Raw genomic sequence first — 14,659 nt, forward strand, 5'->3', positions numbered from 1 at the left:
GGATTTGCTGGTAAGTCTACTTTCATAGTTTTCACCTCATACATCAATAGACCATAACGATACTTAATTAACAAAAACTTAACAAGTAGGTAATCATAGTTTAAAAAATGTGAAATGCCCATGTCCTTCTGACATGTTTCAGCACATTTTGGGACAAATGGTCTCACTTTTAACAATCAATAAAATATTTTCTCTAAATTTTTGTCTCTTTTTTGCTCCAATTGTTTGCATCTCATAAAAAATAAAACTTGATGTAACATTATGCATGCAAATTGTGTTTTATGTGCGACCATGACCTATTCTAGAAGCACAGGGTCAGAATTATACTGGTGCATGGAGACAAACTGAAAATGTAAAAATTCAATGGCAAAATTGCTGTCTTTTTCTACTCATTCACAAATAGTTATTGAATGTTATTAAATATGTACAGCAAAATGGAAGTCGTTTCAAATAGAAATCATGCTTCAAAAAACAGTCAAATGAAAAATTATAATATATCCCTCCAGGTGTGACACTTGACATTTGCAGAGTGTCAAACCCCCCAGAAAATGTATAGATATGGCCGAAATAGCTCAGTTGGGAGAGCGTTAGACTGAAGATCTAAAGGTGCCTGGTCCAATCCCGGGTTTCGGCAAAATGCTTTTTCTTCACCGTTTACATTTTAAGGAGATATTAAACAAAGCACATGGACTGATCATGATCAAAAGGCCTAAAAATCTTAACTATCTACAGAAAACAAAATGTTAAAAATTTGAGAAACGGTAACTTTTTCCTTTTGAACACATGAATGTTTTTTTAGTAATTTTTCCTCTATTTTGTTTTATTTCAGATTGACTTAGCTGTAAGAGGATTAAAAGGTAACCCGATAGCTGAAACAGACAGCACTTATCAGACACTAGCTGAATGATTATAGTCAGCTTGTTTGACTTTGAAACACTGAGGCATTACTGAGACAAATGTCCTTAAAAAATATGCTGTGGACAAAGTCAAAAAGGCAAAAAACACAAGCTCCACACAGGTCCGTCATCTTTAATTTGAAATATAGGAGGTTTCTACTTTAATGGTGAGACAAAGCATCTACATATTTGACATTGCTCCAGTGAGTAGAGCCCACTTAAAAATGTATGGGTTGCTTGTCTCTGCAAGCAAAAGCTGGGCACTAAACTGGCATACTTGCAATGCTGGATGGTTCAGAGTGAAAACACCTATAGGCTGACAATAGTAATTGCAGGTGTTGATTAACTCATTGTGCAAAATAATTTCTAAAATGTGGTCACTTTGGGAGGTTTTCTGCTGTTTTGGTACTCTGCAAATTTCATCTGCAAGGTATTCCTGCAAAATCTGCATTGCAAAACCCAAATAGGGCTCTTCCTTTCAAAGCCCTGCTGTGTGGCCAAACAGTAGTTTCTGAAGAAATGTGGTGCATCACCGCATTTGTGAGAAATCTAACATTTCTAATATCCAAACAAAATAAATGGAGGTTTAAAAATTAATGCAGACGAAAAGTACGCATATAAAAAATGTTATTTATTGACTTTTTTGGGGTGGTGTGACAAGTTTTTAATCACAAGGGATGGTAACATTTCTGCTGACTAGCATGGAAGGAGTTAAGGTCCAATCGCATATCGAAGTCAGGATGGCCGAGCGGTCTAAGGCGCTGCGTTCAGGTCGCAGTCTTCCCTGGAGGCGTGGGTTCAAATCTAACTTCTGACATCAACATTTAATTTCAAGAAACTTTATCTTCATTTATTGATTAGATGAGGTCAAACAAAACTTAGTAATGTGGTTTTGAAAAATTTCCTGAGAGTCTTTGGAGTGAATCTGAATTTGTCCTCTCAAAAAAGAACTCTAGGAACATCAAACAGGTTTTTTTGTGCATATGTCTGTTGTTCTTTTGGCACTAGAAAAATCCTTTGGACAGTCAATGAGGAGGGACTATTTCACCTCTTTGTGTTCTCTGTCCCTATTAGGGTAGGGAATCAACCTTCTAAAGTGCTGTCATGAAATATATCTAGAAACGGATTTGCTGGTAAGTCTACTTTCATAGTTTTCACCTCATACATCAATAGACCATAACGATACTTAATTAACAAAAACTTAACAAGTAGGTAATCATAGTTTAAAAAATGTGAAATGCCCATGTCCTTCTGACATGTTTCAGCACATTTTGGGACAAATGGTCTCACTTTTAACAATCAATAAAATATTTTCTCTAAATTTTTGTCTCTTTTTTGCTCCAATTGTTTGCATCTCATAAAAAATAAAACTTGATGTAACATTATGCATGCAAATTGTGTTTTATGTGCGACCATGACCTATTCTAGAAGCACAGGGTCAGAATTATACTGGTGCATGGAGACAAACTGAAAATGTAAAAATTCAATGGCAAAATTGCTGTCTTTTTCTACTCATTCACAAATAGTTAATGAATGTTATTAAATATGTACAGCAAAATGGAAGGCGTTTCAAATAGAAATCATGCTTCAAAAAACAGTCAAATGAAAAATTATAATATATCCCTCCAGGTGTGACACTTGACATTTGCAGAGTGTCAAACCCCCCAGAAAATGTATAGATATGGCCGAAATAGCTCAGTTGGGAGAGTGTTAGACTGAAGATCAAAAGGTCCCTGGTCCAATCCCGGGTTTCGGCAAAATGCTTTTTCTTCACCGTTTACATTTTAAGGAGATATTAAACAAAGCACATGGACTGATCATGATCAAAAGGCCTAAAAATCTTAACTATCTACAGAAAACAAAATGTTAAAAATTTGAGAAACGGTAACTTTTTCCTTTTGAACACATGAATGTTTTTTTAGTAATTTTTCCTCTATTTTGTTTTATTTCAGATTGACTTAGCTGTAAGAGGATTAAAAGGTAACCCGATAGCTGAAACAGACAGCACTTATCAGACACTAGCTGAATGATTATAGTCAGCTTGTTTGACTTTGAAACACTGAGGCATTACTGAGACAAATGTCCTTAAAAAATATGCTGTGGACAAAGTCAAAAAGGCAAAAAACACAAGCTCCACACAGGTCCGTCATCTTTAATTTGAAATATAGGAGGTTTCTACTTTAATGGTGAGACAAAGCATCTACATATTTGACATTGCTCCAGTGAGTAGAGCCCACTTAAAAATGTATGGGTTGCTTGTCTCTGCAAGCAAAAGCTGGGCACTAAACTGGCATACTTGCAATGCTGGATGGTTCAGAGTGAAAACACCTATAGGCTGACAATAGTAATTGCAGGTGTTGATTAACTCATTGTGCAAAATAATTTCTAAAATGTGGTCACTTTGGGAGGTTTTCTGCTGTTTTGGTACTCTGCAAATTTCATCTGCAAGGTATTCCTGCAAAATCTGCATTGCAAAACCCAAATAGGGCTCTTCCTTTCAAAGCCCTGCTGTGTGGCCAAACAGTAGTTTCTGAAGAAATGTGGTGCATCACCGCATTTGTGAGAAATCTAACATTTCTAATATCCAAACAAAATAAATGGAGGTTTAAAAATTAATGCAGACGAAAAGTACGCATATAAAAAATGTTATTTATTGACTTTTTTGGGGTGGTGTGACAAGTTTTTAATCACAAGGGATGGTAACATTTCTGCTGACTAGCATGGAAGGAGTTAAGGTCCAATCGCATATCGAAGTCAGGATGGCCGAGCGGTCTAAGGCGCTGCGTTCAGGTCGCAGTCTTCCCTGGAGGCGTGGGTTCAAATCTAACTTCTGACATCAACATTTAATTTCAAGAAACTTTATCTTCATTTATTGATTAGATGAGGTCAAACAAAACTTAGTAATGTGGTTTTGAAAAATTTCCTGAGAGTCTTTGGAGTGAATCTGAATTTGTCCTCTCAAAAAAGAACTCTAGGAACATCAAACAGGTTTTTTTGTGCATATGTCTGTTGTTCTTTTGGCACTAGAAAAATCCTTTGGACAGTCAATGAGGAGGGACTATTTCACCTCTTTGTGTTCTCTGTCCCTATTAGGGTAGGGAATCAACCTTCTAAAGTGCTGTCATGAAATATATCTAGAAACGGATTTGCTGGTAAGTCTACTTTCATAGTTTTCACCTCATACATCAATAGACCATAACGATACTTAATTAACAAAAACTTAACAAGTAGGTAATCATAGTTTAAAAAATGTGAAATGCCCATGTCCTTCTGACATGTTTCAGCACATTTTGGGACAAATGGTCTCACTTTTAACAATCAATAAAATATTTTCTCTAAATTTTTGTCTCTTTTTTGCTCCAATTGTTTGCATCTCATAAAAAATAAAACTTGATGTAACATTATGCATGCAAATTGTGTTTTATGTGCGACCATGACCTATTCTAGAAGCACAGGGTCAGAATTATACTGGTGCATGGAGACAAACTGAAAATGTAAAAATTCAATGGCAAAATTGCTGTCTTTTTCTACTCATTCACAAATAGTTAATGAATGTTATTAAATATGTACAGCAAAATGGAAGGCGTTTCAAATAGAAATCATGCTTCAAAAAACAGTCAAATGAAAAATTATAATATATCCCTCCAGGTGTGACACTTGACATTTGCAGAGTGTCAAACCCCCCAGAAAATGTATAGATATGGCCGAAATAGCTCAGTTGGGAGAGTGTTAGACTGAAGATCAAAAGGTCCCTGGTCCAATCCCGGGTTTCGGCAAAATGCTTTTTCTTCACCGTTTACATTTTAAGGAGATATTAAACAAAGCACATGGACTGATCATGATCAAAAGGCCTAAAAATCTTAACTATCTACAGAAAACAAAATGTTAAAAATTTGAGAAACGGTAACTTTTTCCTTTTGAACACATGAATGTTTTTTTAGTAATTTTTCCTCTATTTTGTTTTATTTCAGATTGACTTAGCTGTAAGAGGATTAAAAGGTAACCCGATAGCTGAAACAGACAGCACTTATCAGACACTAGCTGAATGATTATAGTCAGCTTGTTTGACTTTGAAACACTGAGGCATTACTGAGACAAATGTCCTTAAAAAATATGCTGTGGACAAAGTCAAAAAGGCAAAAAACACAAGCTCCACACAGGTCCGTCATCTTTAATTTGAAATATAGGAGGTTTCTACTTTAATGGTGAGACAAAGCATCTACATATTTGACATTGCTCCAGTGAGTAGAGCCCACTTAAAAATGTATGGGTTGCTTGTCTCTGCAAGCAAAAGCTGGGCACTAAACTGGCATACTTGCAATGCTGGATGGTTCAGAGTGAAAACACCTATAGGCTGACAATAGTAATTGCAGGTGTTGATTAACTCATTGTGCAAAATAATTTCTAAAATGTGGTCACTTTGGGAGGTTTTCTGCTGTTTTGGTACTCTGCAAATTTCATCTGCAAGGTATTCCTGCAAAATCTGCATTGCAAAACCCAAATAGGGCTCTTCCTTTCAAAGCCCTGCTGTGTGGCCAAACAGTAGTTTCTGAAGAAATGTGGTGCATCACCGCATTTGTGAGAAATCTAACATTTCTAATATCCAAACAAAATAAATGGAGGTTTAAAAATTAATGCAGACGAAAAGTACGCATATAAAAAATGTTATTTATTGACTTTTTTGGGGTGGTGTGACAAGTTTTTAATCACAAGGAATGGTAACATTTCTGCTGACTAGCATGGAAGGAGTTAAGGTCCAATTGCATATCGAAGTCAGGATGGCCGAGCGGTCTAAGGCGCTGCGTTCAGGTCGCAGTCTTCCCTGGAGGCGTGGGTTCAAATCCAACTTCTGACATCAACATTTAATTTCAAGAAACTTTATCTTCATTTATTGATTAGATGAGGTCAAACAAAACTTAGTAATGTGGTTTTGAAAAATTTCCTGAGAGTCTTTGGAGTGAATCTGAATTTGTCCTCTCAAAAAAGAACTCTAGGAACATCAAACAGGTTTTTTTGTGCATATGTCTGTTGTTCTTTTGGCACTAGAAAAATCCTTTGGACAGTCAATGAGGAGGGACTATTTCACCTCTTTGTGTTCTCTGTCCCTATTAGGGTAGGGAATCAACCTTCTAAAGTGCTGTCATGAAATATATCTAGAAACGGATTTGCTGGTAAGTCTACTTTCATAGTTTTCACCTCATACATCAATAGACCATAACGATACTTAATTAACAAAAACTTAACAAGTAGGTAATCATAGTTTAAAAAATGTGAAATGCCCATGTCCTTCTGACATGTTTCAGCACATTTTGGGACAAATGGTCTCACTTTTAACAATCAATAAAATATTTTCTCTAAATTTTTGTCTCTTTTTTGCTCCAATTGTTTGCATCTCATAAAAAATAAAACTTGATGTAACATTATGCATGCAAATTGTGTTTTATGTGCGACCATGACCTATTCTAGAAGCACAGGGTCAGAATTATACTGGTGCATGGAGACAAACTGAAAATGTAAAAATTCAATGGCAAAATTGCTGTCTTTTTCTACTCATTCACAAATAGTCAATGAATGTTATTAAATATGTACAGCAAAATGGAAGTCGTTTCAAATAGAAATCATGCTTCAAAAAACAGTCAAATGAAAAATTATAATATATCCCTCCAGGTGTGACACTTGACATTTGCAGAGTGTCAAACCCCCCAGAAAATGTATAGATATGGCCGAAATAGCTCAGTTGGGAGATCGTTAGACTGAAGATCTAAAGGTCCCTGGTCCAATCCCGGGTTTCGGCAAAATGCTTTTTCTTCACCGTTTACATTTTAAGGAGATATTAAACAAAGCACATGGACTGATCATGATCAAAAGGCCTAAAAATCTTAACTATCTACAGAAAACAAAATGTTAAAAATTTGAGAAACGGTAACTTTTTCCTTTTGAACACATGAATGTTTTTTAGTAATTTTTCCTCTATTTTGTTTTATTTCAGATTGACTTAGCTGTAAGAGGATTAAAAGGTAACCTGATAGCTGAAACAGACAGCACTTATCAGACACTAGCTGAATGATTATAGTCAGCTTGTTTGACTTTGAAACACTGAGGCATTACTGAGACAAATGTCCTTAAAAAATATGCTGTGGACAAAGTCAAAAAGGCAAAAAACACAAGCTCCACACAGGTCCGTCATCTTTAATTTGAAATATAGGAGGTTTCTACTTTAATGGTGAGACAAAGCATCTACATATTTGACATTGCTCCAGTGAGTAGAGCCCACTTAAAAATGTATGGGTTGCTTGTCTCTGCAAGCAAAAGCTGGGCACTAAACTGGCATACTTGCAATGCTGGATGGTTCAGAGTGAAAACACCTATAGGCTGACAATAGTAATTGCAGGTGTTGATTAACTCATTGTGCAAAATAATTTCTAAAATGTGGTCACTTTGGGAGGTTTTCTGCTGTTTTGGTACTCTGCAAATTTCATCTGCAAGGTATTCCTGCAAAATCTGCATTGCAAAACCCAAATAGGGCTCTTCCTTTCAAAGCCCTGCTGTGTGGCCAAACAGTAGTTTCTGAAGAAATGTGGTGCATCACCGCATTTGTGAGAAATCTAACATTTCTAATATCCAAACAAAATAAATGGAGGTTTAAAAATTAATGCAGACGAAAAGTACGCATATAAAAAATGTTATTTATTGACTTTTTTGGGGTGGTGTGACAAGTTTTTAATCACAAGGGATGGTAACATTTCTGCTGACTAGCATGGAAGGAGTTAAGTTCCAATTGCATATCGAAGTCAGGATGGCCGAGTGGTCTAAGGCGCTGCGTTCAGGTCGCAGTCTTCCCTGGAGGCGTGGGTTCAAATCCCACTTCTGACATCAACATTTAATTTCAAGAAACTTTATCTTCATTTATTGATTAGATGAGGTCAAACAAAACTTAGTAATGTGGTTTTGAAAAATTTCCTGAGAGTCTTTGGAGTGAATCTGAATTTGTCCTCTCAAAAAAGAACTCTAGGAACATCAAACAGGTTTTTTTGTGCATATGTCTGTTGTTCATTTGGCACTAGAAAAATCCTTTGGACAGTCAATGAGGAGGGACTATTTCACCTCTTTGTGTTCTCTGTCCCTATTAGGGTAGGGAATCAACCTTCTACAGTGCTGTCATGAAATATATCTAGAAACGGATTTGCTGGTAAGTCTACTTTCATAGTTTTCACCTCATACATCAATAGACCATAACGATACTTAATTAACAAAAACTTAACAAGTAGGTAATCATAGTTTAAAAAATGTGAAATGCCCATGTCCTTCTGACATGTTTCAGCACATTTTGGGACAAATGGTCTCACTTTTAACAATCAATAAAATATTTTCTCTAAATTTTTGTCTCTTTTTTGCTCCAATTGTTTGCATCTCATAAAAAATAAAACTTGATGTAACATTATGCATGCAAATTGTGTTTTATGTGCGACCATGACCTATTCTAGAAGCACAGGGTCAGAATTATACTGGTGCATGGAGACAAACTGAAAATGTAAAAATTCAATGGCAAAATTGCTGTCTTTTTCTACTCATTCACAAATAGTTAATGAATGTTATTAAATATGTACAGCAAAATGGAAGGCGTTTCAAATAGAAATCATGCTTCAAAAAACAGTCAAATGAAAAATTATAATATATCCCTCCAGGTGTGACACTTGACATTTGCAGAGTGTCAAACCCCCCAGAAAATGTATAGATATGGCCGAAATAGCTCAGTTGGGAGAGCGTTAGACTGAAGATCTAAAGGTCCCTGGTCCAATCCCGGGTTTCGGCAAAATGCATTTTCTTCACCGTTTACATTTTAAGGAGATATTAAACAAAGCACATGGACTGATCATGATCAAAAGGCCTAAAAATCTTAACTATCTACAGAAAACAAAATGTTAAAAATTTGAGAAACGGTAACTTTTTCCTTTTGAACACATGAATGTTTTTTAGTAATTTTTCCTCTATTTTGTTTTATTTCAGATTGACTTAGCTGTAAGAGGATTAAAAGGTAACCTGATAGCTGAAACAGACAGCACTTATCAGACACTAGCTGAATGATTATAGTCAGCTTGTTTGACTTTGAAACACTGAGGCATTACTGAGACAAATGTCCTTAAAAAATATGCTGTGGACAAAGTCAAAAAGGCAAAAAACACAAGCTCCACACAGGTCCGTCATCTTTAATTTGAAATATAGGAGGTTTCTACTTTAATGGTGAGACAAAGCATCTACATATTTGACATTGCTCCAGTGAGTAGAGCCCACTTAAAAATGTATGGGTTGCTTGTCTCTGCAAGCAAAAGCTGGGCACTAAACTGGCATACTTGCAATGCTGGATGGTTCAGAGTGAAAACACCTATAGGCTGACAATAGTAATTGCAGGTGTTGATTAACTCATTGTGCAAAATAATTTCTAAAATGTGGTCACTTTGGGAGGTTTTCTGCTGTTTTGGTACTCTGCAAATTTCATCTGCAAGGTATTCCTGCAAAATCTGCATTGCAAAACCCAAATAGGGCTCTTCCTTTCAAAGCCCTGCTGTGTGGCCAAACAGTAGTTTCTGAAGAAATGTGGTGCATCACCGCATTTGTGAGAAATCTAACATTTCTAATATCCAAACAAAATAAATGGAGGTGTAAAAATTAATGCAGACGAAAAGTACGCATATAAAAAATGTTATTTATTGACTTTTTTGGGGTGGTGTGACAAGTTTTTAATCACAAGGGATGGTAACATTTCTGCTGACTAGCATGGAAGGAGTTAAGGTCCAATTGCATATCGAAGTCAGGATGGCCGAGCGGTCTAAGGCGCTGCGTTCAGGTCGCAGTCTTCCCTGGAGGTGTGGGTTCAAATCCCACTTCTGACATGAACATTTAATTTCAAGAAACTTTATCTTCATTTATTGATTAGATGAGGTCAAACAAAACTTAGTAATGTGGTTTTGAAAAATTTCCTGAGAGTCTTTGGAGTGAATCTGAATTTGTCCTCTCAAAAAAGAACTCTAGGAACATCAAACAGGTTTTTTTGTGCATATGTCTGTTGTTCTTTTGGCACTAGAAAAATCCTTTGGACAGTCAATGAGGAGGGACTATTTCACCTCTTTGTGTTCTCTGTCCCTATTAGGGTAGGGAATCAACCTTCTAAAGTGCTGTCATGAAATATATCTAGAAACGGATTTGCTGGTAAGTCTACTTTCATAGTTTTCACCTCATACATCAATAGACCATAACGATACTTAATTAACAAAAACTTAACAAGTAGGTAATCATAGTTTAAAAAATGTGAAATGCCCATGTCCTTCTGACATGTTTCAGCACATTTTGGGACAAATGGTCTCACTTTTAACAATCAATAAAATATTTTCTCTAAATTTTTGTCTCTTTTTTGCTCCAATTGTTTGCATCTCATAAAAAATAAAACTTGATGTAACATTATGCATGCAAATTGTGTTTTATGTGCGACCATGACCTATTCTAGAAGCACAGGGTCAGAATTATACTGGTGCATGGAGACAAACTGAAAATGTAAAAATTCAATGGCAAAATTGCTGTCTTTTTCTACTCATTCACAAATAGTTAATGAATGTTATGAAATATGTACAGCAAAATGGAAGGCGTTTCAAATAGAAATCATGCTTCAAAAAACAGTCAAATGAAAAATTATAATATATCCCTCCAGGTGTGACACTTGACATTTGCAGAGTGTCAAACCCCCCAGAAAATGTATAGATATGGCCGAAATAGCTCAGTTGGGAGAGCGTTAGACTGAAGATCTAAAGGTCCCTGGTCCAATCCCGGGTTTCGGCAAAATGCATTTTCTTCACCGTTTACATTTTAAGGAGATATTAAACAAAGCACATGGACTGATCATGATCAAAAGGCCTAAAAATCTTAACTATCTACAGAAAACAAAATGTTAAAAATTTGAGAAACGGTAACTTTTTCCTTTTGAACACATGAATGTTTTTTAGTAATTTTTCCTCTATTTTGTTTTATTTCAGATTGACTTAGCTGTAAGAGGATTAAAAGGTAACCTGATAGCTGAAACAGACAGCACTTATCAGACACTAGCTGAATGATTATAGTCAGCTTGTTTGACTTTGAAACACTGAGGCATTACTGAGACAAATGTCCTTAAAAAATATGCTGTGGACAAAGTCAAAAAGGCAAAAAACACAAGCTCCACACAGGTCCGTCATCTTTAATTTGAAATATAGGAGGTTTCTACTTTAATGGTGAGACAAAGCATCTACATATTTGACATTGCTCCAGTGAGTAGAGCCCACTTAAAAATGTATGGGTTGCTTGTCTCTGCAAGCAAAAGCTGGGCACTAAACTGGCATACTTGCAATGCTGGATGGTTCAGAGTGAAAACACCTATAGGCTGACAATAGTAATTGCAGGTGTTGATTAACTCATTGTGCAAAATAATTTCTAAAATGTGGTCACTTTGGGAGGTTTTCTGCTGTTTTGGTACTCTGCAAATTTCATCTGCAAGGTATTCCTGCAAAATCTGCATTGCAAAACCCAAATAGGGCTCTTCCTTTCAAAGCCCTGCTGTGTGGCCAAACAGTAGTTTCTGAAGAAATGTGGTGCATCACCGCATTTGTGAGAAATCTAACATTTCTAATATCCAAACAAAATAAATGGAGGTTTAAAAATTAATGCAGACGAAAAGTACGCATATAAAAAATGTTGTTTATTGACTTTTTTGGGGTGGTGTGACAAGTTTTTAATCACAAGGAATGGTAACATTTCTGCTGACTAGCATGGAAGGAGTTAAGGTCCAATTGCATATCGAAGTCAGGATGGCCGAGTGGTCTAAGGCGCTGCGTTCAGGTCGCAGTCTTCCCTGGAGGAGTGGGTTCAAATCCAACTTCTGACATCAACATTTAATTTCAAGAAACTTTATCTTCATTTATTGATTAGATGAGGTCAAACAAAACTTAGTAATGTGGTTTTGAAAAATTTCCTGAGAGTCTTTGGAGTGAATCTGAATTTGTCCTCTCAAAAAAGAACTCTAGGAACATCAAACAGGTTTTTTTGTGCATATGTCTGTTGTTCTTTTGGCACTAGAAAAATCCTTTGGACAGTCAATGAGGAGGGACTATTTCACCTCTTTGTGTTCTCTGTCCCTATTAGGGTAGGGAATCAACCTTCTAAAGTGCTGTCATGAAATATATCTAGAAACGGATTTGCTGGTAAGTCTACTTTCATAGTTTTCACCTCATACATCAATAGACCATAAAGATACTTAATTAACAAAAACTTAACAAGTAGGTAATCATAGTTTAAAAAATGTGAAATGCCCATGTCCTTCTGACATGTTTCAGCACATTTTGGGACAAATGGTCTCACTTTTAACAATCAATAAAATATTTTCTCTAAATTTTTGTCTCTTTTTTGCTCCAATTGTTTGCATCTCATAAAAAATAAAACTTGATGTAACATTATGCATGCAAATTGTGTTTTATGTGCGACCATGACCTATTCTAGAAGCACAGGGTCAGAATTATACTGGTGCATGGAGACAAACTGAAAATGTAAAAATTCAATGGCAAAATTGCTGTCTTTTTCTACTCATTCACAAATAGTTAATGAATGTTATTAAATATGTACAGCAAAATGGAAGTCGTTTCAAATAGAAATCATGCTTCAAAAAACAGTCAAATGAAAAATTATAATATATCCCTCCAGGTGTGACACTTGACATTTGCAGAGTGTCAAACCCCCCAGAAAATGTATAGATATGGCCGAAATATCTCAGTTGGGAGAGCGTTAGACTGAAGATCTAAAGGTCCCTGGTCCAATCCCGGGTTTCGGCAAAATGCTTTTTCTTCACCGTTTACATTTTAACGAGATATTAAACAAAGCACATGGACTGATCATGATCAAAAGGCCTAAAAATCTTAACTATCTACAGAAAACAAAATGTTAAAAATTTGAGAAACGGTAACTTTTTCCTTTTGAACACATGAATGTTTTTTAGTAATTTTTCCTCTATTTTGTTTTATTTCAGATTGACTTAGCTGTAAGAGGATTAAAAGGTAACCTGATAGCTGAAACAGACAGCACTTATCAGACACTAGCTGAATGATTATAGTCAGCTTGTTTGACTTTGAAACACTGAGGCATTACTGAGACAAATGTCCTTAAAAAATATGCTGTGGACAAAGTCAAAAAGGCAAAAAACACAAGCTCCACACAGGTCCGTCATCTTTAATTTGAAATATAGGAGGTTTCTACTTTAATGGTGAGACAAAGCATCTACATATTTGACATTGCTCCAGTGAGTAGAGCCCACTTAAAAATGTATGGGTTGCTTGTCTCTGCAAGCAAAAGCTGGGCACTAAACTGGCATACTTGCAATGCTGGATGGTTCAGAGTGAAAACACCTATAGGCTGACAATAGTAATTGCAGGTGTTGATTAACTCATTGTGCAAAATAATTTCTAAAATGTGGTCACTTTGGGAGGTTTTCTGCTGTTTTGGTACTCTGCAAATTTCATCTGCAAGGTATTCCTGCAAAATCTGCATTGCAAAACCCAAATAGGGCTCTTCCTTTCAAAGCCCTGCTGTGTGGCCAAACAGTAGTTTCTGAAGAAATGTGGTGCATCACCGCATTTGTGAGAAATCTAACATTTCTAATATCCAAACAAAATAAATGGAGGTTTAAAAATTAATGCAGACGAAAAGTACGCATATAAAAAATGTTATTTATTGACTTTTTTGGGGTGGTGTGACAAGTTTTTAATCACAAGGGATGGTAACATTTCTGCTGACTAGCATGGAAGGAGTTAAGTTCCAATTGTATAGCGAAGTCAGGATGGCCGAGTGGTCTAAGGCGCTGCGTTCAGGTCGCAGTCTTCCCTGGAGGCGTGGGTTCAAATCCCACTTCTGACATCAACATTTAATTTCAAGAAACTTTATCTTCATTTATTGATTAGATGAGGTCAAACAAAACTTAGTAATGTGGTTTTGAAAAATTTCCTGAGAGTCTTTGGAGTGAATCTGAATTTGTCCTCTCAAAAAAGAACTCTAGGAACATCAAACAGGTTTTTTTGTGCATATGTCTGTTGTTCATTTGGCACTAGAAAAATCCTTTGGACAGTCAATGAGGAGGGACTATTTCACCTCTTTGTGTTCTCTGTCCCTATTAGGGTAGGGAATCAACCTTCTACAGTGCTGTCATGAAATATATCTAGAAACGGATTTGCTGGTAAGTCTACTTTCATAGTTTTCACCTCATACATCAATAGACCATAACGATACTTAATTAACAAAAACTTAACAAGTAGGTAATCATAGTTTAAAAAATGTGAAATGCCCATGTCCTTCTGACATGTTTCAGCACATTTTGGGACAAATGGTCTCACTTTTAACAATCAATAAAATATTTTCTCTAAATTTTTGTCTCTTTTTTGCTCCAATTGTTTGCATCTCATAAAAAATAAAACTTGATGTAACATTATGCATGCAAATTGTGTTTTATGTGCGACCATGACCTATTCTAGAAGCACAGGGTCAGAATTATACTGGTGCATGGAGACAAACTGAAAATGTAAAAATTCAATGGCAAAATTGCTGTCTTTTTCTACTCATTCACAAATAGTTAATGAATGTTATTAAATATGTACAGCAAAATGGAAGGCGTTTCAAATAGAAATCATGCTTCAAAAAACAGTCAAATGAAAAATTATAATATATCCCTCCAGGTGTGACACTTGACATTTGCAGAG

At 35.9% G+C, this 14,659-nt stretch overlaps 5 non-coding genes across 5 annotated transcripts; all 5 read left to right on the top strand.

Moving 5' to 3' along the window:
- The first annotated feature begins 7,686 nt into the window (after positions 1 to 7,686).
- On the top strand, positions 7,687 to 7,769 carry TRNAL-CAG (transfer RNA leucine (anticodon CAG)). The gene has a single exon. It is a non-coding gene; the product is annotated as a tRNA-Leu (tRNA).
- An 867-nt stretch (positions 7,770 to 8,636) lies between these two features.
- TRNAF-GAA (transfer RNA phenylalanine (anticodon GAA)) lies at positions 8,637 to 8,709 on the top strand. The gene has a single exon. It is a non-coding gene; the product is annotated as a tRNA-Phe (tRNA).
- Positions 8,710 to 9,704: 995 nt separating this feature from the next.
- TRNAL-CAG (transfer RNA leucine (anticodon CAG)) lies at positions 9,705 to 9,787 on the top strand. The gene has a single exon. It is a non-coding gene; the product is annotated as a tRNA-Leu (tRNA).
- Positions 9,788 to 10,654: 867 nt separating this feature from the next.
- TRNAF-GAA (transfer RNA phenylalanine (anticodon GAA)) lies at positions 10,655 to 10,727 on the top strand. Its single transcript has one exon. It is a non-coding gene; the product is annotated as a tRNA-Phe (tRNA).
- A 3,013-nt stretch (positions 10,728 to 13,740) lies between these two features.
- Positions 13,741 to 13,823, top strand: TRNAL-CAG (transfer RNA leucine (anticodon CAG)). The gene has a single exon. It is a non-coding gene; the product is annotated as a tRNA-Leu (tRNA).
- The last annotated feature ends 836 nt before the right edge of the window (positions 13,824 to 14,659 follow it).

The sequence above is a fragment of the Dendrobates tinctorius genome, unplaced genomic scaffold, assembly GCF_039654945.1.
Source record: "Dendrobates tinctorius isolate UK_male_01 unplaced genomic scaffold, ASM3965494v1 ptg000350l, whole genome shotgun sequence".
Lineage (NCBI taxonomy): Eukaryota > Metazoa > Chordata > Amphibia > Anura > Dendrobatidae > Dendrobates > Dendrobates tinctorius.